Source organism: Triturus cristatus, chromosome 8 (genome assembly GCF_964204655.1).
Source record: "Triturus cristatus chromosome 8, aTriCri1.1, whole genome shotgun sequence".
NCBI lineage: Eukaryota > Metazoa > Chordata > Amphibia > Caudata > Salamandridae > Triturus > Triturus cristatus.
In genome coordinates, this window is record NC_140591.1 from 1,585,357,367 (window position 1) to 1,585,373,370 (window position 16,004).

Here is a 16,004-nt window from a genome sequence, read left to right on the forward strand (position 1 = left end):
TTCTCCAGAGCTGTGTAACTTTGAACGGCGCAACGATTAAGTGCCATTTTTTTATAATATTGCATATTTTGCATTATTTCTGGGCATGCCTGCTTTTAGCGCACTCCTTAAGTGGTGCTGCTGTTTCGGAAACCGGTTGAACCTCGAGGAATCTGCTCCAGCTCCCCCAGAGGGGACTCCTAATAGGGATATGTACGTGAAGCATGGTCTTTCTTCCATAATGTACAGCACAGTATGGAGGAAATATACAAAAAAAGATCCTGAGTTGCGATGGCCTTTGTATGGATCGTTTGATATACGTAAGATTGAGTATGTGGAACAGTGTATGTGTAAGCGGCGTGCTCGTCAGGATATGTTTGAGTGTGTGCGGTTGTGGGTGAAGGAGGTGCGTGAGCGAGAGAAGCGCGAGAAAGCGCTGTTTGATAAAGAACAACGGAAGAATGATCATGTGCGAGCACAGGAAGCGAAGCGCCGGGAGGACAGAGAGCAGACGGACAGGCAAGAGAAGGAGCGTAGGCTACAAGTTTCGGGTCAATACGTTGTTCGGCAGCCACTTTATCCTGTCCTTAATAATCTTGATGATGATTTTTCTTTACTAGATCGCCCTCCGCCCCCTTATGTCGGCGCATCTGCTCCGAGGCCGCAAGATTCTGGCCCGGGTCCGGGTAAGGTAGATACGCGGTCCATGCTATCAGCTGACCAAATGGCTGAGCTTCGGCAAGTTTCCTTCCGTGCACTTAACGGCAAGATATCTATAGAGGACTTATTTCAGACCTGGGGGTCGTGGCAGGAGAGAGATAAATTGTATTTTCTGAGTCATTTCGCGGATGAAGTGATTGATGCTTTCCGGAAACGTTCTGGTGTTTTTGAGCCCGACGAAGTATCGTCGGATGCTAAAGCATTGCGTAATGGTGTTTTCTCTTTTTCTAAGGCTCCAGATACGGCTCGGCGGCTGTTCGCCTTGCGGGACGAGGTGCTGGTCTATAAAGAGAATGCGCGCCAGCGAGCAGGGAAGGAGACGCAGTCGGATTCGTGCATTGCAGAGGGCCACTCATCCACCTCCCAGTCAGATAAGGATGATATAGTGCATGTTAAACCAATGCGAGAGGCAGCGCCTTTGTATGTTCCTCCTAAAGGAGCAGGGACTAGCTCGGACATTACCTCCGCCGATGCTAAGGGATATTTTGTGTATAATTGGGTTTACACTCCGTGGCATAGGGCTGATGTTATGGCATTGAAGAACGCGCTGCCCGACCCCCGCAAGAATCCAGCGGCCTTCTATGAAGAAGTCGAGGGGGCCTTGAATTCTTGCGTTATGACTTTAGCAGATATAGACCTGTTCTTTGGCCTTATTCTACCACCGGATATGTGGCGATCTGTACGAAAGGTAGATGATATAGTTGCCTTTAAGGCCCGGTGGTCTGACCTTGAGGATGAGGATAGGGAGCGGAAGCCCGCGCAGAAACCGCCGCAGAGTATTTTAGATCTCCCTGCTGCTATTGTGACTAAGTTGAAGACGATTATTCCCCCTAAAAAGATTGACTGGAATATGTTAGCTGCATGTAAACAGAAAGTTGACGAGTCAGTTGCGGACTTCTTTACGCGCTTTGAGGAGACGTTTCATGATTTTAGCGGACAGTCGCTTACCGACGATACGGGGCGCCACCTTTTTGCGGATAAATATGTAGCTAATCTGCTGCCGGCAGTTGCGGCCCGTCTAAAAGCGAGTGAAAGTTCCTGGTCCTCCGCTACGCCGACGGCCCTCCTGACTATCGCTCAGTATTATGAGCGTCAGGAGCAAGAAGCAAAGGGCCAGGAGGAAAAGAAATCGAAAGATTTGAAAACGAAGGTGATGTTGGCGCAAGTCTATGGCCCGCCTCGACGGGGTAGTAATAGAGGTAGGGGAGGATCCTATGGTCCTCCCACGGGCCGGTCTGATTTGAATAGGAATCAATGTGCGTATTGTAAGCAATCGGGTCACTGGGCTAGGGACTGCCCGGTGTTGCATGCATCGCGCCAGGGGCACACCCACGGTGGCCCGCGAGGTAGAGGGGGTTTCTCGAACTTTCGAGGGAATTCTAACGAACAGGCTCGTCTTGAGTCTGCTGGGCAGCACCGAGATAGATCAAATGTTTTCGATCGTCAGCATCAGTATCAAGCGTCAGGAGTTGACCGGTCGGGGTACCATGACTCTCAGCATGCATAGGATTGCGTTGGATGGGGGTTAGAATCAGTTGAGGTGCCGGTCGATCAGAAGGGCCCTTATGTATCGGCTGAGGTTTTGGGCTCTACTGATCAGTTCCTAGTGGATACTGGAGCGACACGTAGTGCGCTGTCTAAGCAATTGGTTCCGGGGGCTCCCCCATCCGGCTTAATGGTCACATCGGTAGGGTTTGATGGTACACTCTCCCGAAGCCCTCTTTCACAGCCCCTCATGTTTAAGGTTGATTCTTTTTCTGCACCCTGTCCGTTTCTGCTTGCCCCGTACACACCGGACAATATTATGGGTCTTGATATGTTAAAGCACTTTAGGGCTACTATCCGCTGCTCCCCTGCTGGTGTGCGAGTAATATTGAATGACAATTACCCCGATCTGAACGGATGTGTACGATGTCAGAGGATGCGCTGTTAGCTACCCTCCCTCATGCTTTGTGGGCAACTTCGGATACTGATGTAGGACAAATGGTGATTCCACCGGTCCACATTAGCGTCCAGGAGGGGGCGGTGTTACCACGCCTCCCACAGTACCGTATTTCCCAGGAGGGTGAGGAGGCTCTCATACAGATAGTGCAGGATTTGATAACGGTTGGGGTAGTTGAGGAAGTCCCCTACAACATTTGTAACAGTCCGATTCTTCCCATATTGAAAAAGGATACGGATGCCAGAGTTTATCGGTTTATAATTGATTTGAGAGAAGTGAACAAGATCGTGATACCTCAATACCCAGTGGTTTCCGATATCACGACGTTGCTTACCTTGGTCCCGCCTACGGCGACCATGTTCTCAGTGATTGATTTGAAGAATGCCTTCTTTTCCATTCCCATTCACCCTGATAGCCGATATCTTTTTGGATTTACACTGAATAATAGATCTTATTGTTTCTGTAGGATTCCCCAGGGCTATACAGAAAGCCCTAGCATTTACAGTCAGGCTTTGAAACGACAATTGGATTCTTTTGTTCTGCTCGAGGGTGTCGCCCTCATTCAATATGTCGATGACATCTTGCTGGCGGCTGACACCCGAGAGCTGTGTGAAAAAAGTACGTTATCCTTACTTTCCTTTCTAGCATCCCGCAATCATAAGGTATCTAGGAAGAAATTGCAATTCTGTAGACCAAAGGTGACTTATCTGGGTCACCTTTTGTCTAAGGAGGGACGTGCACTCACACCGGATCGTATCCAAGTCATTTTGGATACACCAAGACCGTCCACACAGAAGGATGTGCGTGCATTTTTGGGCCTTGTTTCTTTTTGTAGACAGTGGATATTGGGGTTTTCACACATAGCTAAGCCATTGTTAGCCCTCTTGACAAAGGACACGCCTATCCCAATCCCTTGGTCAGATGAGTGTGATACTGCCTTTCAGCAACTACGACAGGCCCTTTGCTCAGCACCAGTGTTAGGGACCCCTGATTATGCAAAACCCTTTTCGTTGTATGTGCATGAGAAAGATGGGTGTGCATTGTCAGTTTTAGTGCAGATGCACGGCGATAAGCAGCGCCCTTGTGCATATTTTTCGGCTGTACTTGATCCTGTCGCCCGAGCATTACCAGGGTGTTTTCGCTCGGTTGCGGCGACAGCTGTGTCAATACGCCAAAGTGAGGGAATTGTGTTATCCCATAAGTTGTTGGTATTAGTCCCCCATGCTGTTGATGCCTTACTTAATCAAACAAAGACGCAGCATTTGACCAGTGCCCGTTTAACGGGATATGAGTTGACGCTTTTGGCTCCTCATATTACGTTGAAAAGGTGCGTAACGCTAAACCCGGCAACATTGTTGCCATACCCCGAAACCCAGCCTGAGGCGCGGAAAGCGCATGATTGTATTCTCGTGACTGAGGAACAGACAAAGGGTCGTATTGATCTCCAGGATACGCCCTTTCCAGATGTAGATGGAGAACTGTGGGTGGATGGATCCTGTCTGAAGCTACCAGATGGTACGGCTTCAGCAGCATATGCAATTACCACGTTACAAACGATAGTGGAGACAGCACGCATACCACAGAAATCAGCTCAAGCAGCGGAACTGATAGCATTAACACGAGCATGTGAGCTCAGTACAGGACTATGTGTGAATGTTTATACAGATAGCCGCTATGCCTTCGGAGTAGCGCATGACTTCGGCCTACTCTGGAAGGAGAGAGGGTTTTTAACGTCACATGGAGTACAGATAATGCACGGAGAGTTAGTTCATAATCTTTTAACTGCATTGACATACCCAAAGAAAATTGCCATTGTTAAGTGTAGCGCCCATAGGAAAGTGGTTGATAAAGTTGGAGAAGGGAATGCGTTAGCGGATCGAGTAGCACGGGAGACTGCGATGCAGCCCGGTACTACTGCTATGTATGTAGTAAAGTCACAGGTGGAAAGATGGCGCGATGCGAAGGAGGAAGTGCGAGAAATGCAAAGGACCGCTTCTGACAAAGAGCGGGAACAATGGGCTAGCGAAGGAGAACTGGATGACGAGGGTTGCTGGAGAAATAAGCAGATGGATAGATGGAAATTACCCACGGCCTTTGTACAGCCTATGGTTCAGATGGCACATGGGCTAGCACATGTTGGAGCTTCCGCAATTGTGAAATTGCTTACCCAAGTTTGGGAGCATCCAGAGATTGCTAGCACGGCAAAGAGGGTGGTGCAGACCTGTATGATCTGCCTGAGGTACAACCCAGGAAAGGGGACTCGAACTCCAGCAGGAGGGTTTGTGACACCCACTGCACCCTTTGAGGTTCTGCAGATGGATTACATCCAGCTTGAGCGCTGTAATAATCTGAAGTATGTTCTAGTAGTGGTCTGCGCTTTCAGCAAATGGGTTGAAGCGTACCCTACGAAAGACAATACTGCAATGACTACTGCGAAGCTGCTGCTGAAGGAGTTTTTCCCCCGATATGGCGTTTGTAGACTTCTGTGGAGTGATAATGGCCCTCACTTTGTAGCGGATGTTATAAAGTATGTCTTGAAGGTGTCAAGAATTCCTGTCATACAAGGGAAACACGCCCTTATGTAAACAGGAGAGCTGTTACATAACTCAAGGGAAACACGCCCTTATGTAAACAGGAGAGCTGTTACATAACTCAAGGGAAACACGCCCTTATGTAAACAGGAGAGCTGTTACATAACTCAAGGAAAACACGCCCTATAAAGGGAGGAACCGGGAGGTACAAGGCTGTCGGATATTGTGTTTACACCGACGTACCTGCTTCGTGAAGAGCAGTGTTCCGGAGTGGTGCTCCAGTAAGGCAAGAACGGAGGTAGGTCGAGTCGTTACTCCCTTGCCCCATCGTCACCTGTGAAGGACCCGGAAGCTCTACCGGTCAACCATTGAGCTTCGCTTTTTGACTCGGCTGAGTCCAAGCGCAGTGGCGCTTTTGCTGGTTGGAGTCGTAACTCCCAGCCCGACCAGAGACACAGGGACTGCCAGCTGTAACGCACACCAGGAGGTGTTTGCCGCGTTACAGACTCGGAAGTCCACAGGATCGATCGAGCGGCTGCTCTCGGTTCAGTCTTCTTGCTTGTGATTGGGGTATCGGTGACGCATCACCAGGAGGTGACTCCGCGTCCCGGTGCAGTCTGAGGAAGAGGTTGAGCGGCTGCTCCCTTCAGGTAGAGACCCCGGCTGGGTGTTTCCCTGACTCCTCGATTCTCCCCAACACTCTTCGTGCCCCTCACAGCCTACCGATTGGCATTGTCGGCCATTTCATTTCTGCCCTCTGTTGGCATACGCCGGGATCGGCGTATATGCAGAGGACGGTTAGGACCATCCGTGCTGTGGGCTGGTAACGTACTTAGCCTGGAGGATTCCAGTGACTATAACTTTTGTTTGTTCTTTGTATTTTATTTGCCTTCATTAAAAGAACTAACCCTTCACAAGTGGTTGCGTCCTCATTGTCGTGTCTGTTAAACGATCCTGAGACGTTCAGGGCGTTACAAAATATCCGACCTTAATAACACTAACTGTCTCCCGGTCGATAACAGACATGGCAACACTTGATGATGTGCTGGCTGCTTTAGCGGCCATGCAAGTTGAAGTGGCTGCCTCTAGGCAAGAAACAGCCGATGTAAAAGCCAGACTGGATGCTATCCAATTGGACCCGCTCACGCCCAGCACCTCCCTCACGAACCAGACCCCTGCGGTAGTAGTGGAAATGCCGGTAGCCATCCCCTTGGCAACACCAGAGAGGTACAGTGGGGATCCTAACACAGTGCAGGTATTCCTCACACAAGTGGCGCTACATTTATCGCGCAAACCAAAGGCGTTCCCCACGAGTCAGGCTCGTGTGGCTTTCCTTATATCCTATTTGGCTGGAAACGCGGCACAATGGGCCGTACCTCTGGTGAGCAGGGACGACCCCCTCTTATGTGATTGGGGTGCTTTTCGCGAGGAATTCCTGAAGGTATTCGACAGAAGGGCTGACTCGTACACGGCGGACCGTGAAATGCTTGAGTTGAGACAGGGATCCAACGACCTGGTGCAGTATCTCAACGCGTTCCGAAGGCTGGTTGCGGAAACCAAGTGGCCTGTTGCTAAACAGACGGCGCTCTTCCATCAAGGGCTGTGCGATGAGCTCAAGGACGCCGTGGCTCATATTGACCCTCAACCCAAGACATGTGAGGGCCTTATCAACCTGGTATTACGGCTGGAACATAGGCTAAGTGAAAGAAAGGGGGATCATGGGAGAAAAGGAAAATCCCTTCCATCCTATGTGACGGTGGGAAGTCCTGAAACTTCCACCGCATCCAAGGGAGAACCCATGGACATCAGCGCAATACGAGCGAGCCTCACAGCCACGGAGAAAGAGTCACGCCGTAAACAAGGATTGTGCCTATATTGTGGCAAAAAAGGCCACTACGTACGTGAATGCCCTGCCAAACCGAAGACGTCACGTTATCGGGCCAACCGGTCGGTAACAGCCGTGGTGGACATACCGGCGGAAAACTAGAGGACTCCAAGACCAGAGAAGGGGCATCTCGGAGTCACTCATCCATCCCTTCACTTTCCAACTCGGTCACTAAGGGACAACGACACCTGTTTATCACGGTGCACGTGGGAGTGCATGACCAGTGGATACCCGTTGTGGCCATGGTGGATTCAGGGGCCACTGGCATGTTTATGGACCACAACGAGGCATGCAGGCTAGGGCTAGTGCTTCTTCCCAAAGCAGTACCCGAAGACGTCTATGCGGTAGACGGAAGGCGATTGGTGACGGGGCCCATCGGACAGCACACAGGGGTCCTTCCGATGAGATATGGGAGGAACCATTTGGAACAAATCGATTTTAACATCATCCGAGCGCCCCAATATGGTGTCATATTGGGATTGCCGTGGCTACAGAAACACAACCCCTTTGTGGATTGGCCAACACATCGCATCGAAATGACGTCACCGTATTGCATCCTGCATTGTGGAATAAGAACGGAATCCCTTGACGCAGATGAGAGCGGGAGTCAGACGGTGGCTACAGCGGCAGAAAAAGATGTGGCTCTCCCCCAGGCTTATCACAGTTTTGAGGATGTATTTGATGAGGTGAAGGCGGAAGTGCTACCACCACATAGACAGTTTGACTGCCAGATCGACCAGGTGCCAGGGGCCAGCGTTCCCAGCGGCAGGCTGTATGCCCTGACGGAGCCTGAAAACGTGCATCTCCGGGGATACCTGGATAAACTCCTCAAGCTAGGATTCATCCGCCCATCCAAGTCTCCGGCCGCCTCGCCACTCTTCTTCATCCCGAAGGCTAATGGGGAGCTGAGAGCCTGTGTGGACTTTAGGGCATTGAATGCGATAACCATAAAAAATCGGTACCCCTTGCCTCTCATCAGTGTACTTCTGGAACAGGTCAAGAAAGCTCGTATCTACACCAAGTTGGATTTGAAAGGGGCATACCATCTGGTGCGCATGAGGGACGGAGATGAGTGGAAGACCGCCTTTAAGACCAGGTTCGGCCTTTTTGAGTACCTCGTCATGCCGTTCGGTCTGTGCAACGCCCCGGTAGCCTTTCAGTACTTTTTGAATGAGGTATTCAGAGAGGAGTTGGATATCTACGTGGTCGTATATATCGACGACATCCTCATCTATTCGTCCAGTGTGGAGGAGCACGTACACCACGTCAAAGCTGTGCTCCAAAAGCTGAGGGAAAACATGCTGTTTTGTAAACTCAGCAAGTGTGACTTCCACGTCACATCCGTGGAATTCCTCGGAGTGATGCTGAGTCCAGAGGGACAGGAGATGGCAGAACGAAAGATCAAGGCGGTGAAAGAATGGCCGGTGCCCCAAAGCGTGAAGGACGTCCAAAGTTTCATTGGCTTCGCCAACTTTTACAGGCGGTTTATAGATGGATTTTCAGGAGTGGTGGCCCCAATCACACAGCTACTGAGGAAGTCCAAGGAGTTTGTCTGGTCCCCTGAAGCGAACAAAGCCTTTGAGGCCCTGAAAAGCGCCTTTGGTAAGGCGCCGGTGTTGGCTCACCCCGATCCGGATCTCCCCTACGTGGTGGAAGCGGACGCGTCGGATGTGGCGCTGGGGGCTATCTTGTCCCAACGCAACCACGACACAGGGGTGCTTCATCCCGTTGCGTACATGTCCCGCAAACTCAACGACGCCGAACGCAACTACCATATTGCGGAGAAGGAGCTTCTCGCAATCAAGGACGCCTTCACCGAATGGAGGCATTGGTTGATGGGGGCAAGACATGTGGTATCGGTGTACACGGACCATCGGAACCTACAGTTCATGACGGCCACTAGACACCTTTCTCCCAGGCAGCTGCGGTGGATGATCTTCTTTGCGGGGTTCAACTTCCGCATCACATATCGGCCGGGGACGGAAAACCGGAAGGCGGACGCCCTGTCCCGTCAATCTGCAGTTAAGGAACCATTGCCTGCAACCGAGCGTTCCATCATTTCCCCGAGGATGGTATTGGGGGTTATCCAACCGGATACTTTCCTGAGGGGAATAAAGAGAGGGATCAGGTCATTCGCATGGCGGAGGTGGCTCCTCAGTCACAGAGAATGGCAGCTGAAGGACGGGATACCCCTGAAGGGCAGGTGCCTATTGATACCCACGCCTAGGCTAAGGAAACAAGCATTCATCTGGTGCCATGACTCTCCATGCGCAGGTCATTTGGGCTTTGAAAAAACGGTGGCTAGCATGGGACGGCATTTCTGGTGGCCAACCATGAGAGTGGATGTCAGGAGGTGGGGACAGGAGTGTCCTACGTGTGCTACCATGAAGGCCGACCATGGCCGAACCCAAGGGCTCTTACATCCACTTCCGACCCCGGATAGACCATGGGATAGCATATCACTGGACTTCGTGGTGGGCCTACCGGTAGACCAGGGGATGACGGCAATACTGGTGGTGGTGGATTACTTGACGAAAATGGGGCACTTCATCCCCTGCAAGAGAGTCCCTACGGCCGGGGAATTGGCGTCACTACTCCTAAAGAATGTGGTACGACTGCATGGATTACCTGGGGTGATCGTGTCGGACCGGGGGTCACAGTTTACTGCGCAATTCTGGAAGACTTGGTGCACTGCGCTGCATGTTAAGACCGCCCTGTCCACCAGCTACCACCCTCAAACGGACGGCCAAACCGAGCGCCTGAACCAAACGCTCAAACAGTATCTGCGATGTTTTGTGGACCAGGGCAGGGAAGAATGGGTCGACTTGCTATGGGTTGCAGAGATAGCCTATAACAACGCCACTCACAGCTCCACACAGTCATCTCCGTTCTATAGCAACTATGGCCAACATCCCAGGTTCTTGCCATTTCTACATCCGTTCAGAGAGGACAGGATTCCCGCCACAGCGGACAGGGTGGCACACATAAAAGACACGTTGATGCGCTCAAGGGCTGTCCTAATAGAGGCCAAGAGAAGATACAAGGCTGCGGCAGATAGGAAGAGAAGGCCCGGGCCACTGTACCGCACTGGAGACTACGTCTGGATATCCACAAGAAACATGAGGTTTCGAAAGAACAGTGTGTTCCATCCCAAGTACATGGGCCCCTATCGAATTACCAAGTGTATGGGTCCCGTGAACGTGAAGGTGTGCTTGCCCCAGTCATTGCGGATACACCCTGTCTTTCATGTATCATTGCTCAAACCAGCACCCTCCAAGCCGTCTGGGACACCTAGGCCGGTATGCGTGGAGTCGGAGGTGGAGTATGAAGTGTCGGGCATACGGGCGTCCAAATGGCGCAGGGGGAAGCTGTGGTACCTGGTTGCGTGGAAAGGCTATGGCCCGGAGGAGCATTCATGGGAACCGGCTGAAGGGGTTCATGCTCCGCGCTTGGTCTCCTTGTTCCATCGGCGTTTTCCTGCCAGCGCTGGACCCGTGGGGAGCCGCTGAGAGGGAGGATGTACTGTCAAGAATTCCTGTCATACAAGGGAAACACGCCCTTATGTAAACAGGAGAGCTGTTACATAACTCAAGGGAAACACGCCCTTATGTAAACAGGAGAGCTGTTACATAACTCAAGGGAAACACGCCCTTATGTAAACAGGAGAGCTGTTACATAACTCAAGGAAAACACGCCCTATAAAGGGAGGAACCGGGAGGTACAAGGCTGTCGGATATTGTGTTTACACCGACGTACCTGCTTCGTGAAGAGCAGTGTTCCGGAGTGGTGCTCCAGTAAGGCAAGAACGGAGGTAGGTCGAGTCGTTACTCCCTGGGCCGTGTCTTGCCCCATCGTCACCTGTGAAGGACCCGGAAGCTCTACCGGTCAACCATTGAGCTTCGCTTTTTGACTCGGCTGAGTCCAAGCGCAGTGGCGCTTTTGCTGGTTGGAGTCGTAACTCCCAGCCCGACCAGAGACACAGGGACTGCCAGCTGTAACGCACACCAGGAGGTGTTTGCCGCGTTACAGACTCGGAAGTCCACAGGATCGATCGAGCGGCTGCTCTCGGTTCAGTCTTCTTGCTTGTGATTGGGGTATCGGTGACGCATCACCAGGAGGTGACTCCGCGTCCCGGTGCAGTCTGAGGAAGAGGTTGAGCGGCTGCTCCCTTCAGGTAGAGACCCCGGCTGGGTGTTTCCCTGACTCCTCGATTCTCCCCAACACTCTTCGTGCCCCTCACAGCCTACCGATTGGCATTGTCGGCCATTTCATTTCTGCCCTCTGTTGGCATACGCCGGGATCGGCGTATATGCAGAGGACGGTTAGGACCATCCGTGCTGTGGGCTGGTAACGTACTTAGCCTGGAGGATTCCAGTGACTATAACTTTTGTTTGTTCTTTGTATTTTATTTGCCTTCATTAAAAGAACTAACCCTTCACAAGTGGTTGCGTCCTCATTGTCGTGTCTGTTAAACGATCCTGAGACGTTCAGGGCGTTACAGAAGGGTCTAGGCATCACCCAGAAGTTCCACGCCGTGTTTCACCCCCAGTCTGCAGGCCTAGTTGAGAAGTATAATGGTACACTGAAGCTTAAGATCGCAAAAATTCAAGCTTCGACGTCTTTGACTTGGCCAGACGCTCTGCCACTGGCGTTATTGTCAATTAGATCAGTACCGCACTCTCGAACTGGCCTTACGCCATATGAGATCGTCTTTGGACGCCCAATGAATATTTGGGGTCCACCAAGACCTAAGGCTGTGTATGATGTACCTTGTGTAATGATGAGCGATTATCTGGCACAGTTAACGGATAACTTGGTTTCTATCCATCAACAGGTCCGAGAGGCGCTCCCTGATCGGTCTACCGGCGAAGGACATGGTCTCCGGCCTGGGGACCATGTCATGGTGAAAGTCTTCGACAGAACGAACAGCTTGGAACCGTGATGGGTGGGCCCTGAGCAGGTCCTCCTTGCAACGAGGACGGCTGTGCGAGTCTCCAACCGAAAGAATTGGATCCACTCTCTGCACTGTAGGAAGGTGCCGCCCGGATTGGTGGAACCTGCCGTGCTGACCGATCAACGAGATATTTTGGCTGCAGAGACAGGTCGTGCTGCGGAGCCAAACGCCACTGAGGAGCTCTTTCCGGACCACGCGACTTCTGGAGGAAGGCGATATCATCTTCGACCACGGAAGTGAGTTTTCCAGTACCGGGACACACTGTCAGAACGGCCCTTGGGTTAGTGAAACGGAGAGCCGATGAGGCAAGGGGGGGGGATCAGCCCTGCATTAGTGTAGCGACTCCCGTCTTGGCCCGCTGGTGAAGAAACCAACCGCTGCCCAAGGGGAAGAGTTCTGACAGACTCTTAGTTTCAGGAAGATATTAGGTTTCATTTTTACTTGATATGGAGAAAAAGAAAATCCTTTGTGCATTAGGGTTCATGTTAACAGTAGCCATTGTTGGGATAACCACATGGTTCGTGGAGGATGTAACTCCCGCTCGGAAGATTCTTGTGTTGACAACTCCGGTGCCTGAGGAGCACTATTTTTATACATTACCGTATCAAGAGTTGAAGCATCGACAATCCTACTTGAATAACACTTTCATCCAGATGCTGCATCATACCCACGTTGCTACGAATGCAACGAACTGTTGGATATGTGGGATGATGCCAGCTCATCAGAAGAAAGGAGGAACGCCATTTATACCACTTCCTTTCTCTCATAATGGCTCTTGTAGAGCATGGTATACTTTGCTTTTTGCCACGCGGAAACCGACAGTGGGACGATTGCTTTTTAGACTCAATAAAGAATGTCATCAAGACAAGAATGGGTATCCACAAGCGAATGGGACAATTTGGGAGTGGGAAGAGTACCGACCAGACAATGAATCCATTCCCTACATCTTTACGAACACAAGAGACACTGTGGGAAAAGATAAATTTGTAATTCAAGTAGCACAAGCTCAAGCGGACCTGTGTGTCCAGAGTGTGGGTTTCATCCCTGTTGGTGTCAGTGATTGCATTACTGTTTTAAATATTGATGGGTTGAACAACAGTACCTTTTTAGCCTCCCATAATACGTACTTTGTGTGTGGAAATAAAGGTTATTACCGTCTGCCGGCTGGGTGGTCTGGGGTATGCTATGTATCATTTCTACTACCTCCTGTATTCTTAGCTCCTGCATCTTATCATAAGGATTTGAAATTATTGAATAATGTGACTGTAAATAGGTATAAACGTACTTTATCAATTGATGATGTAGATCAGACCGACACCAGTCTGCAACAGTATATTGATTTTAACTTAGGACTGTTTTTCTTTGTTGGAGCTGCTCTGAACAGTAGGAAGATCCGAAGATTAACAAGAGTGGTAGAAGCTGTGACAAATCAGACTGCTGCTGCTCTTGGGAATCTTACGGAGGAATTGCAGATCACGAGAATTGTTGCATTGCAGAATCGTATGGTATTAGACGTTATGCTAGCTGATAGAGGAGGAGCATGTAAAATTATTGGAAGTAGCTGTTGTGTGTTTATCCCTGATCATACGCCATCAGTTTATAATGCCATCAATAAACTGCATAAAATTGCAGCTGAGATCCATACAGAAAACGGCACTTGGTCTTTTTCTGGATGCTTTTGGGCGTTAATTACTGCCTGGGGATGGAAGGTTCTAACTGGTCTCTGTATTATTGTAGCGGTTCTGTTCTCATGTTGTATTTGTATCCAATGTGGTCCCTTACACTGTTCATTATGTGTATCATTCTGTATCCCTGATAAGAAAGCTATTGCTGATGTTGCCCACCAAAAACGTTTAGCTAAAGAAGTTGAAGAAATGATGACAATTGATATATATGATGATTATCCTAACAAGCCGGATGTCTTCAGTAAATGCTGAAAGGGTCGTCTGTTGTAAATTGAAACAACGATGTGATTAAGCATTTACTAAAGACATTCATTCCTTTTTCAATAGATCGTGTTTTCTCTGTTATGTTGACCGAAGCTTGGACTCCATTTTGTATTGTCATGCCTCCACGTGTTCCTCACGAGAAGAGTCCAACCTCTGTGTTAGTTGCTCTCGTAATCTGCCTAGTAACAGTCTATAAATAGCTCCTTTGTCCATCTGGCGCATGCCCAGACTTGACCACATCTGTTATCAGTTAGCCTTGCTTGACCATGTTTTCGCGGGCTCAAGGAGTGCGTTAGCTCCGCCCACATATTGATTCAGTATCGAAAATGACCATAAATGGTAATGTTCTTCGTCTTCATGTTGTATCCACCCACTTATGAGCCCCTCTACTGTGTATAAAAGGGGACCATGTACGAATGTTCTGTGTGCTACTCTATGCAATACTGAAGAGTGTTGTGTGGATTGTAGGACCACCCTTAAGGGTTAATAAATGCTGTCTTTGTACTTTGCAGTTTCCGTGCCAACTTCCTTATAGATTCCACTACAGGAGAGCGAACCCTTGTGTCCTGCGGGCCTAGCTGGGGCCTGTATTCATCAAGTTTAGAGGCCAGCAGCCTTTGTTGCACTTGCATGTGTGCACTGCTGAGCGCCTGAGGCCATTTTAACCCCTTGTGTGCCCCGCCCTTTCCCCGCCCTGTGCCGGGCGTTGAATTAGCGGGCGGGGTTCATGACGAGATAGTCTCGTCATGGGCACAGCGCAACCGCGGCCCATGACGAGACCATCTCGTCATGGGCACTCAAGGGGTTAAAAGCAGCCCTGTGTTGCAGCACTGCTTTTAAATGTAAATTGGGCCCAAACTCGACTTTGGATGGAGGGGCACTTAAAAAGTGATAAACTACAATATGTTAGCATTTTAGGGACCCCCAGGGTCTCCCCAGGTGTCCCAGGGGAGTGTGGGGAGGGTCATGTAATTATAAGGAGGGCCCTTATAAAATATGTTTTATATGCCATGATGATGGAGAAACTGCACATTGCAGTTTCTCCATTGTAGATGCCTAGCCCCATAGGACAACATGGCAATAGTTGAATGCGTAAATATTGCTAAGAATTAAATAAAATAGCATTCAAGGACTTAGCAGAACTGTATTGATAAATCCAACAATATGCCATTGTTGAATGTATCCTAAAGTATACAGAAAATAAGTTATGAGACGTTCTTGTCTGTAAGCCAAAATGCAGCCTTCCTGTGGTCTTCCCTGATTGGTCAGAGTTAACAGAATTAGCCAAGCAGCTTTGATGAAGTGATAAGTGGCTCACCCAGGGAGAGGCTCTCTGGCGGAGAGGGCTCTGCTACACAGGAATGTCAGAGCTCTGCACCTCATTGGACAGGAGTGCTCTCCTGTTTGACTCCAGAGAACACTGAATACATATGTGAGAGGTGCAAAGCCTCTCAGATCTGCTGCTTGAAACTAAGAGAAGTAAGAGGTTTGCCAAGATGGAAACTTAATTGTCACCATCAGGCCCTGAATTCTAACAGACTGCTCCTGCTGTCTGCATTGTCTGGAACTACAACCTGTGTATGTACCTTGCTTTAAAAGGTGTAAAGAGTGGACTCCTTGCAAATTAGACGTTAACAAAGCTCATCTGGACCATCACCACCAAGAATCTCCTGTCTGGAGTGTGTCCAGTGGATTTATAAGGATTTTGTCCAGGTGCATTGTCGGAATTGTGGTCCCAACCTTTCAAGGATCATCTTGGAGATTCAAGACTCTTGGGTTGTGTTTTGGACACTTTGGATTCTCAAGAAGAATTCCAGGAAGAAGTTCCAGAAGTTTGAAGAAGTTTGGAGCAACTTTGGAAAAAAGCTCCATAAGGGGACCGACTCAGCTGTGAGAGCCAAGCCGGCCATCTCAAACTGCAAGTTGGCCTAACCTGCTGGTTTGTCCAACTGAAAAGCACAAGAGGTCTGACTTCCAGAGTTTGACCAGGACCTCCTTGAAAAGCAAGCCGACAAACCCTCACTGAGTCTGGCTAGGTGAGGAG